The 15,578-nt window shown below is 48.5% G+C and overlaps 1 protein-coding gene across 5 annotated transcripts in view; it reads right to left on the reverse strand.

Moving 5' to 3' along the window:
• The window catches only part of FNDC3A (fibronectin type III domain containing 3A), a 3,436,199-nt gene that overhangs the window by 587,124 nt on the left and 2,833,497 nt on the right, over positions 1–15,578 (reverse strand). The gene's annotated exons all lie outside the window — the stretch shown is intronic.

Here is a 15,578-nt window from a genome sequence, read left to right on the forward strand (position 1 = left end):
GATAACACAGGAGATGCTAATCAAATGCCCAAAATGCGCCAAGAAAATAATACAGTTGAACGACTGGATACAAACGATTGCTGAGAAAAATTCCTATCAGCTGAATCTCACATGCGAAATAGATATTTGTGCTCTTAACCCAGCCTACTTGATCCAATTTCCAGATTGCTCTATCAGAGATCAATTTATGAGACTACGGCTTAATCAACTCCGGACGCGCAAATTATTAGCAATCACCAGACAGATCCCAAAACCACTAGCCTATTGCCGATTTTGTGAACAACAACAGATACCTGAGTCTCTATTCCATGTCTTCATGGAATGTTCGGCATTGACAGAGAAGAACAAGTTACTTACCAACTGTAACGCTCTTTTGACTGGATGTTCCTCCCACGTATTGCTCATCTTGTGATAATTCGTTATCTCCAGCTTCGCTGCTTTGGAAAAAAAATTCTCGGCAGAGGGCGCTGTGCTCGAGATCGTGGCGTCGATTGTCCCTTGACGGGTTCCGTACCGTGTCGACGTCACCAATGGTATAAATAGCTCGAGCCGCGCCGGTTGCTTCAGTTCTGTTTTTTCGATGAAATATTTATAGGAGGAACACCCTCACCGATACATTCTTCGTGAGAGGAAAGTGTAAGAAATGTAAAACTGTACTGTGGGGTAGGATGGGAGGGTCGATGAGGAATATGTGGGAGGAACATCCAGTCGAAAGAACGTTACAGTTGGTAAGTAACTTGTTCTTCAAATGGATTGTGTCCTCCCATGTATTCCTCATCTTGTGATAGGCTCCCATAGCAGTATCAATTTTGGAGGCGGGAGTACTAATTTCAGTTTTCGTGAACAGAATGCAGAACTGCCTTGGCAAATAAACCCTCATTAGAGGAGGTAGTATCCAAACAATAATGTTTAACACAAGTATGCGTTGTTTTCCAGGTTGCAGCTGCACAAATGTCTGCTGCCGGGACTCCTCTCTTTAGAGCCACAGAAGTAGCCATTCCCCTTGTAGAATGGGCACGAAGCCCATCTGGTGGTTCTTTTCCCGCTAATCTGTAGCATTCAACTATGGCTAATATGATCCAGCGGGAAATGGTCTGTTTTGTTACAGATAAGCCTAATTTATGACCAGAGTAACCCACAAATAGTTGGTCATCTTGTCTCAATTTAGCCATCCTTGAGATGTAAAAACTAAGAGCCCTCTTGGGATCTAGTCTGTGTAATCTCTCCTCTTCCTTGCCCAGATGAGGAGGAGGATAAAAAGTTGGTAGTACTATTTTTTGTGACAAATGGAAGTCCGAGACTACTTTTGGCAAGAACGAAGGTTTAACTTTAAGGACTACCTTATCGTTATAAAAAATATTATATGGTGGTTTGCGTGAGAGAGCCTGAAGTTCACTAACCCTGCGGGCTGATGATAGGGCCACAAGAAGGACAGTTTTTAAAGTTAAAAGCTTCAATGGACATGAATGCAGAGGCTCAAAAGGTATGCAAGTCAAGAATTTTAGTACTAAATTTAAATCCCAAGTTGGTACATGAAACGGTACTGGAGGGTATACATTAGTAAGCCCTTATAAGAATTGAATTATAAACGGTATTTTGAAATATGACACCTCTTCCGAGGAGCGCTTGAAAATGGACAGCGTAGCAAGGTATCCTTTGATTGTTCCTATCTGGAGCCCCAGATTAGCTAGATGTAGCAGAAAAGAAAGCACCATTGGGGTGCCACACTGAAAAGGGTCCACATCCTTGTCTTTGCACCAGTTACTAAACCTGTTCCAGCGACATCGGTACAAAGATTTTGTTACTGGTCTTCTGGCCGAAAGCAAGATTTCCATTACGTCATCCGGAAGATCCCAATCCTTGTATCTCAACCTCTCAGAAACCATGCGTGAAGGTTGAGTGTCTTGACCTCTGGATGGAGAGCCCGACCTTCCTCTTGCGAGAGAAGATCCTCTCTTTGCGGAAGATATTTGGAGGGCAGATGGACATGTCTAGAAGGACCGGGTACCACGTTCTCCTGGCCCAATCAGGGGCAATTAGGATCATGGTTTTCCTGAACTTTCTCAACCTCCTGATTACTTGAGGAATCACGGGGACTGGGGGAAACGCGTACAGTAGTGGAAATTTTCACTCCACTACGAATGCGTCTCCCGGAGCTCCTCTTTGAGGAAATTCCCTTGAGCAGTACTGATCGCACTTCCGGTTGATCGCGGTGGCAAACAGATCGACTTGAGGCGTTCCCCAAAGGGCGACGATCTCCAGAAGGACTTTCTGAGCTATCTCCCACTCGTGAGAGACCGTGCTCTGCCTGCTCAGAGTGTCCGCCGCCGTGTTCTTCTCTCCGGCTAGGTGAATTGCCGATAGAGCGATTCCTTCTTGTATTGCCCAGAACCATAGCTGCATTGCCTCTCTGCACAGTGGTAGTGACCCTACTCCTCCTCTTTTGTTGAGGTAGCACATGGCCATCATGTTGTCAGTCATTATCAGGACATTCTTTCCCTGTACAGAGGGCAGAAAGGCCTTCAGAGCTAGTCTGATTGCCCTCAGCTCCAACAGGTTGATGTGTAGTTTGGACTCCGATGGAGACCAACGACCGCTGATTGTTAGATCGTTGGTGTGTGCTCCCCACCCCGTGAGTGAGGCGTCCGTCACTACGGTTATCTCCGGTCATGGTTGCCAAAACGACTGTCCATTGAGAATGTTTGTATTTGTATTTGTATTTATTTATTTGTAATGCACACCTAACCCAAGGGTAGCCAGGCGCAGAGGCAGCAAGAGGGTTGCAAAGCTTTGTTACATACAGTGTGGCGACGGTCCAGCTAGGGTTACATTGCCGGACGTATCACGCCAAATAGGAGGGTAGAACATGTACATTAAAGGCAAAACTATAAACAGATTTACATTCAATGAGTAGGGGTAGAGCATGTACATTAGGGCAATACTACAAGCATATTTACATTCAATGAGGAGCCACATGGTAGTGGCGAATCTGGGTCTCTAAGAGTCATTATGATTCGAGAGATTTGAGCCAGTGGACGGTCCTGGCTCTGAACTGGTGGTAGAGTAGGTCCTCCCTACAAGTAGGGGGGAGGGAGTTCCAGAATTGCGCTGCTTTTACTGGAAAGCTATTGCCTCCAGATGAAGTACGTTTGAACCTGGGCACCAGACGAAGGTTAGCGTTGGCCGTTCTCGAGGGGCGGGAGAGGGTAGGTCTAGTAAATCTGGCGATGAGGTATTGGGGGGCTGCTTGGTGGAGGCATTTATGAATCAGAGACACCGATTTAAGGAATATCTTGTCCTTGGTGGATAGCCAATTAACAGATCTTCTGGAATCTGAAATATGGGCTTTCTTCGGGATACTAAGGGCCGCTCTGAGGGCATTATTTTGGACGATTTGGATTTTGTTAGAGATATATTTGTTGCAGCCTACATATAAGGCATTGCAATAGTCTAACTTGGACAGGATCAGTGCCCTGGCCAAGGTGGTGCAGTTGGTGGGGGAGAGAAAGGGTTTGGCTGCCCTGATGAGTTTACAAGTGTAGGAGGTGGCGGAGGCCATTGCGTTCACTTGTTTGTTGAAGGTAAGGGTGGAATCTAGATAGAATCCGAGGGTTTTAACCTCCTTAGCTACCATGATTTTGTTATAGTCAATTATGAATGATGAGTATTTGTGGCCCAGTTTGTTGAGGTAGTGTGTGGAGCCTAGAATGAGAAGTTCATTCTTGTCATCATTCAGGCATAGACCATGTGAGGCCATCCATGCCTGGATGATGAGGTACACTTTCTTAACGAAGGCCAAATCCTTGTCATAATCCCCCGACAACGGGATGAGGATCTGGGTATCATCGGCGTAATTAGTGTAGGTGATACCCAGATCGTCTAGATCATCAAAAAGGGGCTTCGTAAAAATGTTATAAAGTGTAGGGGAGAAGCAAGATCCTTGTGGCACGCCGCACGTGATAGGGATAGGGTCGGCTGCTGCTGATAATGAGAAGACTCTCATCGTGCGGTTATTAAGGAAGGATTGGATCCAGTTGGTTGCTTCTTGAGAGAAGTGGGCAGCTATTTGTAGGTGGTTGCACAAGATCTTGTGGTCGACCAGATCAAAGGCCCCAGAGAGATCATGGAGAAGCAATAATGCTGTCTTTCCCTGGTCTCTAAACTCGTCTATCTGTGCCTTGAGATCTATGAGTGTGGTTTCTGTTCCGTGTTGTGGCCTGAAGCCTGATTGACGGACGCCTAAGAGCTGGAAGTGCTCAAGGTAGTTTTGGATCTGTTGGTATGCTATTTTGTCAATGATTTTAAGGAGGAAAGGTACTGTGGTAATAGGGCGGTAGTTAGTTGGGGTGGATGGATTCGGTTTTTTAAGCAGAGGGAGGACCCAGGACTGTTTTAAGTTATTAGATACGGTGCCTGATGTGAAAGACGCATTTATTAGTTTGGTAATAAATGGTGCGAGATCACGGGCGGCATCCTTAATCAGTTGAGCGGGGCATAGCTCTCTGTGGCAGTTTGAGGGTTTGAGGGTGAGAATGGTATTTTCTACCTCTTTGGTGGATACTTTGTGGAAGTTGAAGGAGGGGTAGTGCGCTGGGGGGGAGGATTGAGTCGGGTGAACCTTTTTGTGGGAGACGGTACTCTGCTTGGTGGAGGAGAGTAGAGATTCTTTTTTAGTGCTTATCTTGGTCTTAAGGGAGGAGATTTTGTTCGCTAGGGCATTTTGAATGCCCGTGCACCAATTTTTATCTTTAATACATGAATCAGGTACTTGGATCGGGAATTCAACCTCTTTAAGTATTGTGAAAAGCTCTCTAGTGTTGGATTTAGCTTGTGAGATTCACGTGCTGAATGAGGATTGTTTAGCCAGTATAATTTCTTTTTTATATTGGGAGGCTAGACTACTCAAGTTTTTTTTGTTTTTTTCTGAGGGGGTAGCTCGCCAGATTTTTTCACAGCGTCGCTTTTCCTGTCTGAGGGCTTTGAGGTGAGGCGAAAACCAGGAGTTAATGTGTTTCCGGGGCTTGCTCTTTTTTAACTTCAAAGGGGCTATAGCGTCAAGGGATGAGAGCATGATTTTATTGTAGATGTCCACCATCGTGAGTGGATCAGTGTGATCCGGGATGGCATTCAAGGTAGGTGTGATAAGCGGGATCAGGTTTTCCGGGGTGATATTTTTTTATTTCGGGATTGGACAGCTGGAGCTGCCTGAAAGACTAAACTCTCTGGAGTCGGATGTTTATTCAAATATTCAGGATCCATTCCAGCTGGTCTATATTTTCTTGGAAAAGTGCTATTTGCAGCTGCAATAGTCTCTGGTTTCTCCCAGTTTTTCTCCACAGTCCTTTGAAGGGCCCTGTGAAAAGGGAGAACAGGATCTTTCTGAGGTCCCTTGAACGATTATATCCGTCATGTCATCTTGTTAAAAAATGGGTGAAGTATTACCCCAACCCATATATTCAACTACCCTGGTCATAAGACCCCTGTACCCAGCATCTGCATGCTCTGCAGGATCAGGTTTGGCAAACTCTAATTCTGGGGATGTGTCAACTCCACTGGCAGAATGTAGAGTATCACTCAGGTCTCTCATTCTAGATTCCTGGTCAATAAGTTCCTAAGGAACTTGTCTTGTACCATAAGTAACTCCCAAAGGAGTAACCTTGTCTTCATAAATTGCTGACATAGATTTGAAAAAGTCTGACCTGGGCAAAGGAGTGAATCTCCTTCCTTCCTCTTCCATCTGCTTCGAAGGAATTGGCAAATCCTTCGAAGTTGTTGAAGGGGTCTTCAAAGATGACTTCGATAATGGCGTCGAGGATGTTTTCGGCTTTGGAGTCGAAATTATCGACGCCGAAGTCGTCGAAGTCTTCGACGATTTGTGTTTCTTGTATGGCACTGGAGAAGTACTCGATTCTCGAAGAGTCTTTGACGGTTTTACGTCGACTCGAGTTTTTTTGGATTCCTCGACGCTACCGGTCTTTGCCATGGTAGCCTTGGACTTCCCTTTGTCGTCCAATGGAGCGACTTTATTGGTATGGCTTTTTCGAGGGTCTTCCGAGGGGGTCGGGCCCACATTCTCGAAAACCTCCATCATCTTTTTGCGGAATTCTTCCCACTTACTGGGAGAATACGATTTAGTCGGACAACAAATTTCTTCGGTCGACTCTGAAGAAGAAGATGATGATGAGGGAGATCTATGTCTCCTCTTCATTTTTTTCGATGATGACGAAGAGTGTCTCGATCTACTCCTAGATCGAGATCTCTTTGAGTGCCTATGGCGATCCGATTCCTTAGAATCAGTCGCGTTCTTGTGTCTTTTTGACATAGCCTTCTTTGAGGCCTCCCTCCCCACTGACAGTTTACCTCTCCTCTCACAAAGAGCTGTCTCGGTCATAGACTGGTAGGACCCGCGGTCGTCGGTTCGGTGACTGGAACCGAGACACCAGAGACAAATCTGGTGGGGATTGGTGATCGACATATTAGACCCACAATCTGCACACTTCTTGAACCCAGTCCTGGGTGTCGGAAGGCGTTGAAGATGACAACATTTTCTTCACAGAAAATAGAAGCGCACCGTTCTCAACAGCGAAGCGATCGGAAAAACAGAACTGGAGCAACTGGCGCGGCTCGAGCTATTTATACCATTGGTGATGTCGACACGGTACGGAGCCCATCGAGGGACAATCGACGCCACGACCCCGAGCACAGCGCCCTCTGGTGAGAATTTTTTTTTTCCGAAGCAGCGAAGCTGGAGATAACGAATTATCACAAGATGAGGAATACGTGGGAGGACACAATCCATTCGAAAAGACTGTTATTCAGAGAAATGATACTGAAACGCAGTCCTGATCTTAACCCTAAAGACAGATGGAGTGTAATACTATCAGGAAAAAATAGAAGCCTAACCGTCGTAATTATTCAGTATTAGAACAATGTTACCACTCCAACTGAAACAGAGACAAAGGCTACTTGATCATTGGAAAATATACGGACAAACTCCCGAAATAGACATTATCGGCAAATGTTCTGTGAAGAAGACGATTCATTAACGGTTGTTATTTCAATTAATTTTATATTTTTATATGTCTAACTCATTAACTAAAATGTGATATTGCACAAATGAAAAGTTTTGTAATCAAAACTATACCATTTAATGCAAAAAATAAGAAATGTATAAAATTACATGTTAAAACATTTTTCAAAAGTAATGTATAAAAATTGATTGTAAAGATTCTTTCAGAATCATAAACAAATAAAGAATAACAATAAAAGTTACAAGTTTGAAAACGTTTATTAGATTCTCGGGGTTTGGAAAAACTCCTATGTTGCCCCATAGCTATGATGGGAGTAGTCTCTACCATCAAATAATAAAGAAAACACAGTCCTAGTCAGTCTGTGTCAAATCAAAATGGCCTATACTAACAAAACCTAATGTCTGCTTTATCTCTCAAAAGGGGTGTAAAGGGAAATGTGTATGCAAAGGAAAGTCAATGTTATAACATGAAGGATCAAGGTGGCTGAGTCAGCTCTCCTCCCCACGTTGGACAGCACGGAGTAAGGTGGCACCCATAAACAGGATGACACACACTGGCTCAGATTATCAAAAAAAGGCAGTTCAAAACGTGGGTTGGGGCCCGCTTGGCATTCCATGTTAAAGTCACTTATTGCAGCTTTCAAAAATTCTTTCACAGTTCTACAAAAGTTCCCCTAGGTCTTCCTCTGTCGGGCTCAGACCTTTAAACCAAAAAACACCTGATTCAACTTAGATCTCCATCAGCCATGCTCGGACCTCGTAATAACAGCACTTGCAGGAATTCCTTTCCCCAAGCTTCATTCAAATTATTTAGGGGTTCCCTTCCCCTACCTTATTTCATGTTTTTGGTCTCTCTCAGTCGGGCTCGGAGCGTGCACTGATGCCGAAGACTTTTGAATGTGCGAGGCTTTTACCATAAACCTCTGCAGGACCACTTCGACTTTCACTTCAGCTCTCCTTTAATGTTATTTTCCCCAATGTCTCTTGGTACTAGTAGTTCCATACCACAATCAGAATAGTTCAAAGCAATCTTCCTCTTATAGCAAACACCTTTTAACTTCCCCTTTCGTTGGGGTTAATCTTGACCATTGCACATTTCAAAGTTTGTTCACTTCACCGCTTTATAACAAGACAACAAACATTTTGCTGAGGCTTTCGAGTGGGCTATTTCCTTTCGTCGGACCACTCCGCTACTCTGTATCACTGGCTTCACAGTTATTGGTAACTTAAACGTTCATTACTGGTTTGCTTTCTTTCATGTCTGCGGCTTCAATCTTTCCTTGACAAAAAATGTCTTTCGCTAACCGGTTGTGTGCATTCCTTTCTTGTCTTTGCAGCTTTGATTCACGAGTCAACGTTGATACCACAGGTTTGGCCTTGCTGCCCCAACTCTGTCATTCACCCGGGAGGGTCGCTGACGTCCTTGAAACACAATGCAGGTTTCTTCTTGTCTGGGGTTTGGCTTTCTCTGCGTCTCCTTCACGATTTTCCAGAGCCGACGACCTCCTGCAGGGAAATTCAGGGTTTCCCTACCCTTCGCTCTGGTCCCTCGATCAGTTGTCCTGCTCCAGTGGGTCCGCCATCACCCCGGGAGATCTGCTCCTTGCTCAGAGTGTGTCTCTATGTTCCGCCTTTTATCCATGTCGTGGGAGCTAATGGGTATCAGATGTATGTGATTAAGGACAAGTACCTGACTTTGCCTGACCTGATTATCGGGACATGTCCAATGTGATATGTGTTAACCTCTTTACTCTCAGTCGCCCTCTTCCTCGGCCCAGTGTTTGTGAAGAAAGGAGTGGGGGGGGGAAGTTGGCACGTTGGAGAATCCTATACAATAGGATGGGGTATGGGCATGGGAAAGGGGGGGGTACTGTGTCTCACCATCAGTTGCCTTACCCACACTCCCCAAAGATCCCTCACCCAAGTGATCCTACCGCACTGGTCCACCCCCAGGGTCTGGATTCAAAGGTGATTGCCGTGCCCTGGCCACCTGAGAGAGAGATCCCCGGGGACTAGCAAGTGAGACAACCTTTGGTTTCTCACACCTGTTCCAATGAGCCTCTCAGATTCCTTCGGCATCACCAAATCTGTCGGCACAAGACAACCCGAATCACTCTGTAACACAGGCACATGAAAGAGATTATCTCACTCCTCAAGGTGTTCATCTCATTTGTAGTGCAAGACACTGGTCAATGGCATTGATAGGAATGGAAACTTTGACTTCTCAAAGGTTGGATTTTTAACAAATAAAATTCTCTTTGCAAATGTTTCCAATACCAGTTACAGCATCCAATCACAAATAGACCACTTAGCCCTCCTTTTGTTTGATACAGTACCTGTGCTTTGAAGATCAACACCCCACTCTGCATTGATATGTTTTCATTTGGTTCATGTCTGACATTGACTTTTGTCTAAGGATTCCAACCAGAGTTTTCCCGTTTGAGTCAAACAACCAGACCTTCTATCTCTCTAGATCCCTGGGTCCCTCATGGGTTAGACTGGACACTAATCGAGCCAGATATACTTTTCTCTAGCAAAAGTGCTTGCCTTCAGGTTCCTGCTTTAAAAAATGCCTGATAATTTGTATGGTCATGATGGAAACTCAGAAGTCACAAACAGTGATCATAGGTGTCAGACCAAGGGATCATCCGTTGATACCCGACACAGAGCTAGAACATAAAATTGGTGTAGTCCATTTTGGTGGAAAATGAAATAAAAGAACTATATAGAAACCTGAGTGACCACTGATTCCTTGATGTAATGATGTCCCAAACCTATGATAATGGAAAGGAACTGTTGGGCTCATGCAATGTCATTTAGATCACCATCACTTCCAGCACGGTTGTCCATGAAATAATTGAATGAGAAATGTCAGAGGGAGAAAAAAATGAAAGTTATTTGAACGAAAATGACTTTGTTTTTTCTTGCTCTGACATTTCTGGCCACCCACCTTCCCTCCACACACCCCACAACTTACCTTTTAGCGGCACACCTTCCTGTGTGCCTCTGACTCCCTTTCTCCCTGAAACACCTGTTCCCTTCACTTCCGTGGATGAGAAGCGGCGCAGCAGGCTCCCTTTTCTTTCTTCAATACTTTATTGTATTGGGTGTGGGGGACATCCGCGCAGCCCCCGATGCCATTATAGCAAACAAGTGCACAGGGGGCATCCCCTCCAGCCACTGATCCCCTTGTTCATTATAATGGCACAGAAGAACAAGTTACTTTCTTACCTGGTAACGTTCTTTCGATGGGATGGTCCGACGACGTATTCCATATCGCTCCCTCCCTACCTTCCCTGCTGCAGAATGTCTTTTGCGATTGCAGTTTTGCGGTGGGATTGGGTCCTCCGACGTATTCCATATATCTTTGACAGACTCCCAAAGCAGTACCAAGCAAGGAGGTGGGAAAAGAATTTAGAACACAAATTTAGCATGCCCAATCAAATTGCGGAATAAAGGACTGCCTTGCCAAAGGCCAGATCCTGCCCTCAGATGGAATCGAGGGAGTATGTATGTACTGAAGCCCAGGTGGCTGCATCACAGATGTGACGAATAGGAACACCCCTCTGCAGGGCAGTAGACGCAGCCACTCCCCTGGTAGAATGGGCCCACAAGCCAGCCGGAGGGTCCTTACCCGCCAAGCGGTAACACTCGGAGATAGCTAAAATAATCCAATGAGACAAAGTCTGTTTCGTCAGAGTTTGTCCCAAACGCTTTGGAGCGTAACCAATGAAAAGTTGATCGTCCACTCTGACCCGGGACATGCACGAAATATAAAAGCTCAATGCTCTTTTAGGATCAAGCCTATGGAGCCTCTCCTCTTCCTTACCAGGATGTGGAGGAGGATAGAATGCCGGAAGAACCACCTTCTGGCTCAAATGAAAATCCAAAACCACCTTCAGAAGAAAAGAAGGAAGAACTCTAAGGACAACCCTGTCCTTATGAAACACAGTGAAGGGTGGCTTAACTGAAAGTGCCTGTAACTCACTCACTCTGCGAGTGGAAGTAACCGCAACCAAAAACACACTTTTAACAGTCTCAAAGGGCAAGAATGCAAAGGCTTAAACGGAGCACCCATAAGAAACTTAAGAACAAGGTCCAAATCCCAACCGGGCACCAGAAAAGGTGACGGAGGGAACACATTAGTGATCCCTTTCAAAAACTGAGAAATTAAAGGAATCTTAAAATAGGAACATTCTTCAGACGGGCGCTTAAATATGGACAGCGCCGCCAGGTAACCTTTAATGGTCCCCACTTGCAAGCCCCTGTGGGCCAAAGAAATCAAAAAAGACAGAACCATGGGAATGTCACATTCAAAAGGATCCACATTCTTAACTCTGTACCAATCGCAGAATTTTCTCCAAAGGCAACGGTACAGAGACTTTGTTGCCGGCCGCCTGGCCGAGAGCAACACCTCCATCACGTCTTCAGGGAGGTCCCAATCCTTATACCTCATCTTTCCAGAAGCCAAGCGTGAAGGTTGAGGGATCTGACCTCTGGATGGAGAACCTGACCCCCCTCCCGTGAGAGCAGATCGTCTCGGTAGGGAAGACAACGTGGAGGGCAGATGGACAAGTCGAGAAGGTTTGGGTACCACGTCCTCCGGGCCCAAGCCAGAGCAATGAGGATCATCCGGGAACCGAACCTCCGTAACCTCCGCAGTACTTGCGGGATGACGGGGACTGGAGGAAACGCGTACAGCAGTGGGAATGACCACTCCACCACGAACGCGTCTCCTAAGGCTCCTTTTGGAGCAAATTCCCGCGAGCAGAACCTTTCGCACTTCCGGTTGACACTGGAGGCGAAGAGATCCACTTGAGGGGTCCCCCAAAGGGCGAAGATCTCCAGGAGAATCTCCTGAGCCAGCTCCCACTCGTGAGAGATCGTGCTCTGCCTGCTCAGAACTTCCGCCGTCTCGTTGTCGTCTCCAGCCAGATGAACAGCAGAGGTCGAAACTTCCTGCTGGATGGCCCAGAACTCGAGCTGCATCGCCTCCCTGCACAGAGGAAGTGACCCTGCCCCCCCCTTTTTGTTGAGGTAGTGCATGGCCACCATGTTGTCCGTTAGAATCAGGACACTCTTTCCTCGCACAGTCAGCCGAAAGCCTTCAGGGCAAGCCTGAAGGCCCTCAGCTCCAACAGATTGATATGGAGTCTGGACTCCGACGGAGACCAACGACCGCTGACTGTCAACTCGTTGGCATGAGCTCACCATCCCATGAGGGATGCGTCCGTCACAATCGTCACCTCCGGCCAGGGCAGCCAAAATGGGGCCCCCTTCATCAGATTGCCTTTGACGGCCCACCACAGAAGGTCCTGGGCGACCGAGGGCGGTACCTGAACAGGGTCCGACAGCCTGCCAGAGGACTGAGACCACTGGAGCTTGAGTGCCCACTGCAAAGATCTCATCCGCAGACGAGCCTCTGGCACGAGAAGAATGCAGGATGCCATGAGGCCGAGCAGTCTCAAGAACTCGGACGCTGGGAGATTCTGGGCAAGTTGAAACTTGTGCACCATCTGCTGAATGTGAAGCGCCCTCACCTGGGGAGGAAAACACTGCCCGAGGGATGTGTCGAGCACTGCTCCGATGTACTGGAGCCGCTGCGTTGGTGTCAAATGGGACTTCCTTAAATTGAGGGAGAAGCCCAGCTTATAAAGGGAGTGGCAGGTGACGGACAGATGATCCAGGACTTGCTCGGGAGAGCTCCCCCTGATCAACCAATCGTCCAGGTAGGGGTAGATGTGAATCCCCCCTTTCCTGAGATGGGCTGCCACCACTACCATGAGCTTGGTGAAAACCCTCGGGGCGGAGGTCAATCCGAACGGCAGGACCCGAAACTGAAAGTGCAAGTCTCCAACCGCGAACCTCAGGTACTTCTTGTGCTTGGGATGGATCGGCACATGGAAGTAAGCATCCTTGAGGTCGAGAGACACCAACCAGTCCTGAAGTTGAAGGGCCCGGAGGACTTGAGAGAGAGTAACCATCTTGAACTTGTCCTTCCTGAGGAGTTTGTTCAAACCGCGCAAGTCCATGATGGGTCTCAATCCCCGTCTTTCTTTCAAAATAAAAAAATAAGGGGAATACCATCCCTCTTTCCTCTCCACTACAGGCACCAGTTCTATGGCGCCTTTGTTCAGCGGGGCTTGAATTTCCTGCGCAAGGAGCGGATCCGGACTCTTCAAAGAGTGGTTCCCAGGTGGATTGTCGTGAGGCCTCTGCAGAAAGGGAAGACAGTAGCTATGGGTTATGATCTCCAGAACCCACACATCTGAAGTAATGGCTCGACACTCAACAAGATGCTGCGCCAGCCTTCCCCCAACCAGCAAACCATGGGACCTGGCCTCATGACTGAGTGGTAGCGGCTGCAGCGTTGCCCGAGGGCAAAGAGGCAACTGCCCGAGCGGCCTTGGTACCTCGAGTACCCTTGTTTCCACCTCTGGCACTCTTACGGTGGCCTCTTTGACTGCTAGCTCCTCTCGCTTTAATGAAGGACGAGTAATAGTGAAAGGAACCTCCCCTCCATTGCTGTCCCCTAGGACGAAAAGGCGGAGGTTGTCGAACTGCAGCACCCAATGACTTTCCTGCAGCTTTGGAGGTCTGCAACCTCTCAAGGCTCTCGTCAGCCTTGCTGCAAAAAAGATGTTCACCGTCAAAGGGCATGTTGAGGAGCCGGGACTGCACATCAGGAGCGAACCCAGACTTCTGCAACCACGCAAACCTGCGTATTACGGTGCTCGCCGCCATAGACCGGCTGACACAATCTGCCATGTCCAAACCCGACTGAACGGCCTCACACATGGCATCCTTGCCATCCTGAACCATAGCAAGGAAACCATCCCGTTCGTCCCCTTCGGGAATATGTTCAGCCGCTAATGCAACACAGTTCCACAGAGTGTGTGTGAAACGAGACAAGGCACATATGGAGTTGGCCGCCTGAAGCGCCATACCCCCTGAAGAAAACACTTTCTTCGCCCAGCCGTCAAAACGTTTGTCGTCCCTATCCAGAGGGATGGTAGGATACGACGCCTGCTTTGCCGGGGCCGTAGCCGCCTGCACCACCAAACTCTCCGGAGTGGGGTGCCTGGACAAGTAGCAGGGGTCGCTACTGGCTGGACGGTATTTTCGCGACAAAGACTTGCCCACTGCCGGGAGACTCTCCGGAGCAGTCCAAGCCGCCGCCACCCTTCTCTGCAGAGTTATATGAAACGGCAATACCGGGTCAGTGGGGGGACCAAGATCAAGAATGTCCGTGAGATCATCCTGAACGAACTCCCCTGGGGGAGCCGACCAACCAAGTACTCAGTGACCCGAGACATAAAGCGCCGATATGAAGAATCGGCATGAGTGCCAGGCTCCGGCCTACAAAACTCCACCTCCGGAGAGGTGTCCAGTCCACTGGCCTCATGCAGTGACTGCCTCAGGTCATCAAACTGGCTATGGCCCGAGATAAGCTCATCTGGTACCGTAACCGGAACCAAGCCTTCATCAGAGCCTTCATCACCCTCTGAAATGTACTCCAGGCGTTGAGAGGAAGACATCTGGGGACCGAAACTGTGCCTGACCTTAGCCAGAGCCTTCTAGGGGCTAACCCCGTGCCACAGGGTCCCTCCGACACCAACGCCTCTAAAGGCGTCGAGGGTGCCGAACGAGTCGGCGCCGGCGTCGACAGAAACGGCGTCGACGTCGAGCGAATCAGCGTCGATGTCAGCTGCAGAGCCGCCAGCATCGACATCGTCGACACAGGTCTCGAAGCCGGAGCTCCGAGCGTGTCTCTCGACGACCTAGGCGCCGACAGCATCGACGACCCCCTCGGAAGCTGTGCCTCGAGAGAAATCGTCGACGACCTCGGCGCCACAGGCGTCGACGTCTTCTTCGAAGACGGCACAGGATCACGCGGTCTAGAGCACGTCGAGGACCGGGACCTGGAACGGGCATGGCGAGAACGGCTACCCTTGTCCGAGCGGGTCCTCTCCCGCGAGCCGTGCCGACCACCCGAGCCCAAAGGCGTACGAGCGGTATCTCTCGACCGGTGCCGACCGACCCCACTCGGAGGCGCGGACGGACCGGTGCCCTGCGATTCAAGAATCGCTAGCATCTGCTTCCCGAAGGAAGCCCATTCCTCCGGTGTCGCTTGCATGGTGGGATAAGCGACCCACCGACGGGCGGAGTCCTCAGAAGAGGACGGGGAAGGCGACCGATGCCGGCGCTTCCGGGAATGCCTCGAAGAGGTGGAGGAGTGGCGAGACCGACTCCTGGAAGTAGACCCACCGGACTTCCGGCGATGACACGGAGAGTCGTCTCTCGAGTCATCTGTCGAAAGCCCCGTAGACCTCAACTTCCGGGGCTTAGACACCCGACCTACCGACAGCTTCTTCGTGCATTCCAGCAAGGCCTTGGCCGTGAGCGACTGGCAGTCGACACAGTCATCCGTATCGTGGGCCTCCCCGAGGCACCAGAGGCAGGCGTTGTGCGAGTCCGTGACCGACATCTTGGACCCACAGTCCCCGCATTTCTTGAAGTCCGGACGTGGGGTTGAAGACGAAGTAGA

This window comes from Ambystoma mexicanum, chromosome 7q (genome assembly GCF_040938575.1).
Source record: "Ambystoma mexicanum isolate Mex_15411 chromosome 7q, UKY_AmexF1_1, whole genome shotgun sequence".
Taxonomy (NCBI): Eukaryota; Metazoa; Chordata; class Amphibia; order Caudata; family Ambystomatidae; genus Ambystoma; species Ambystoma mexicanum.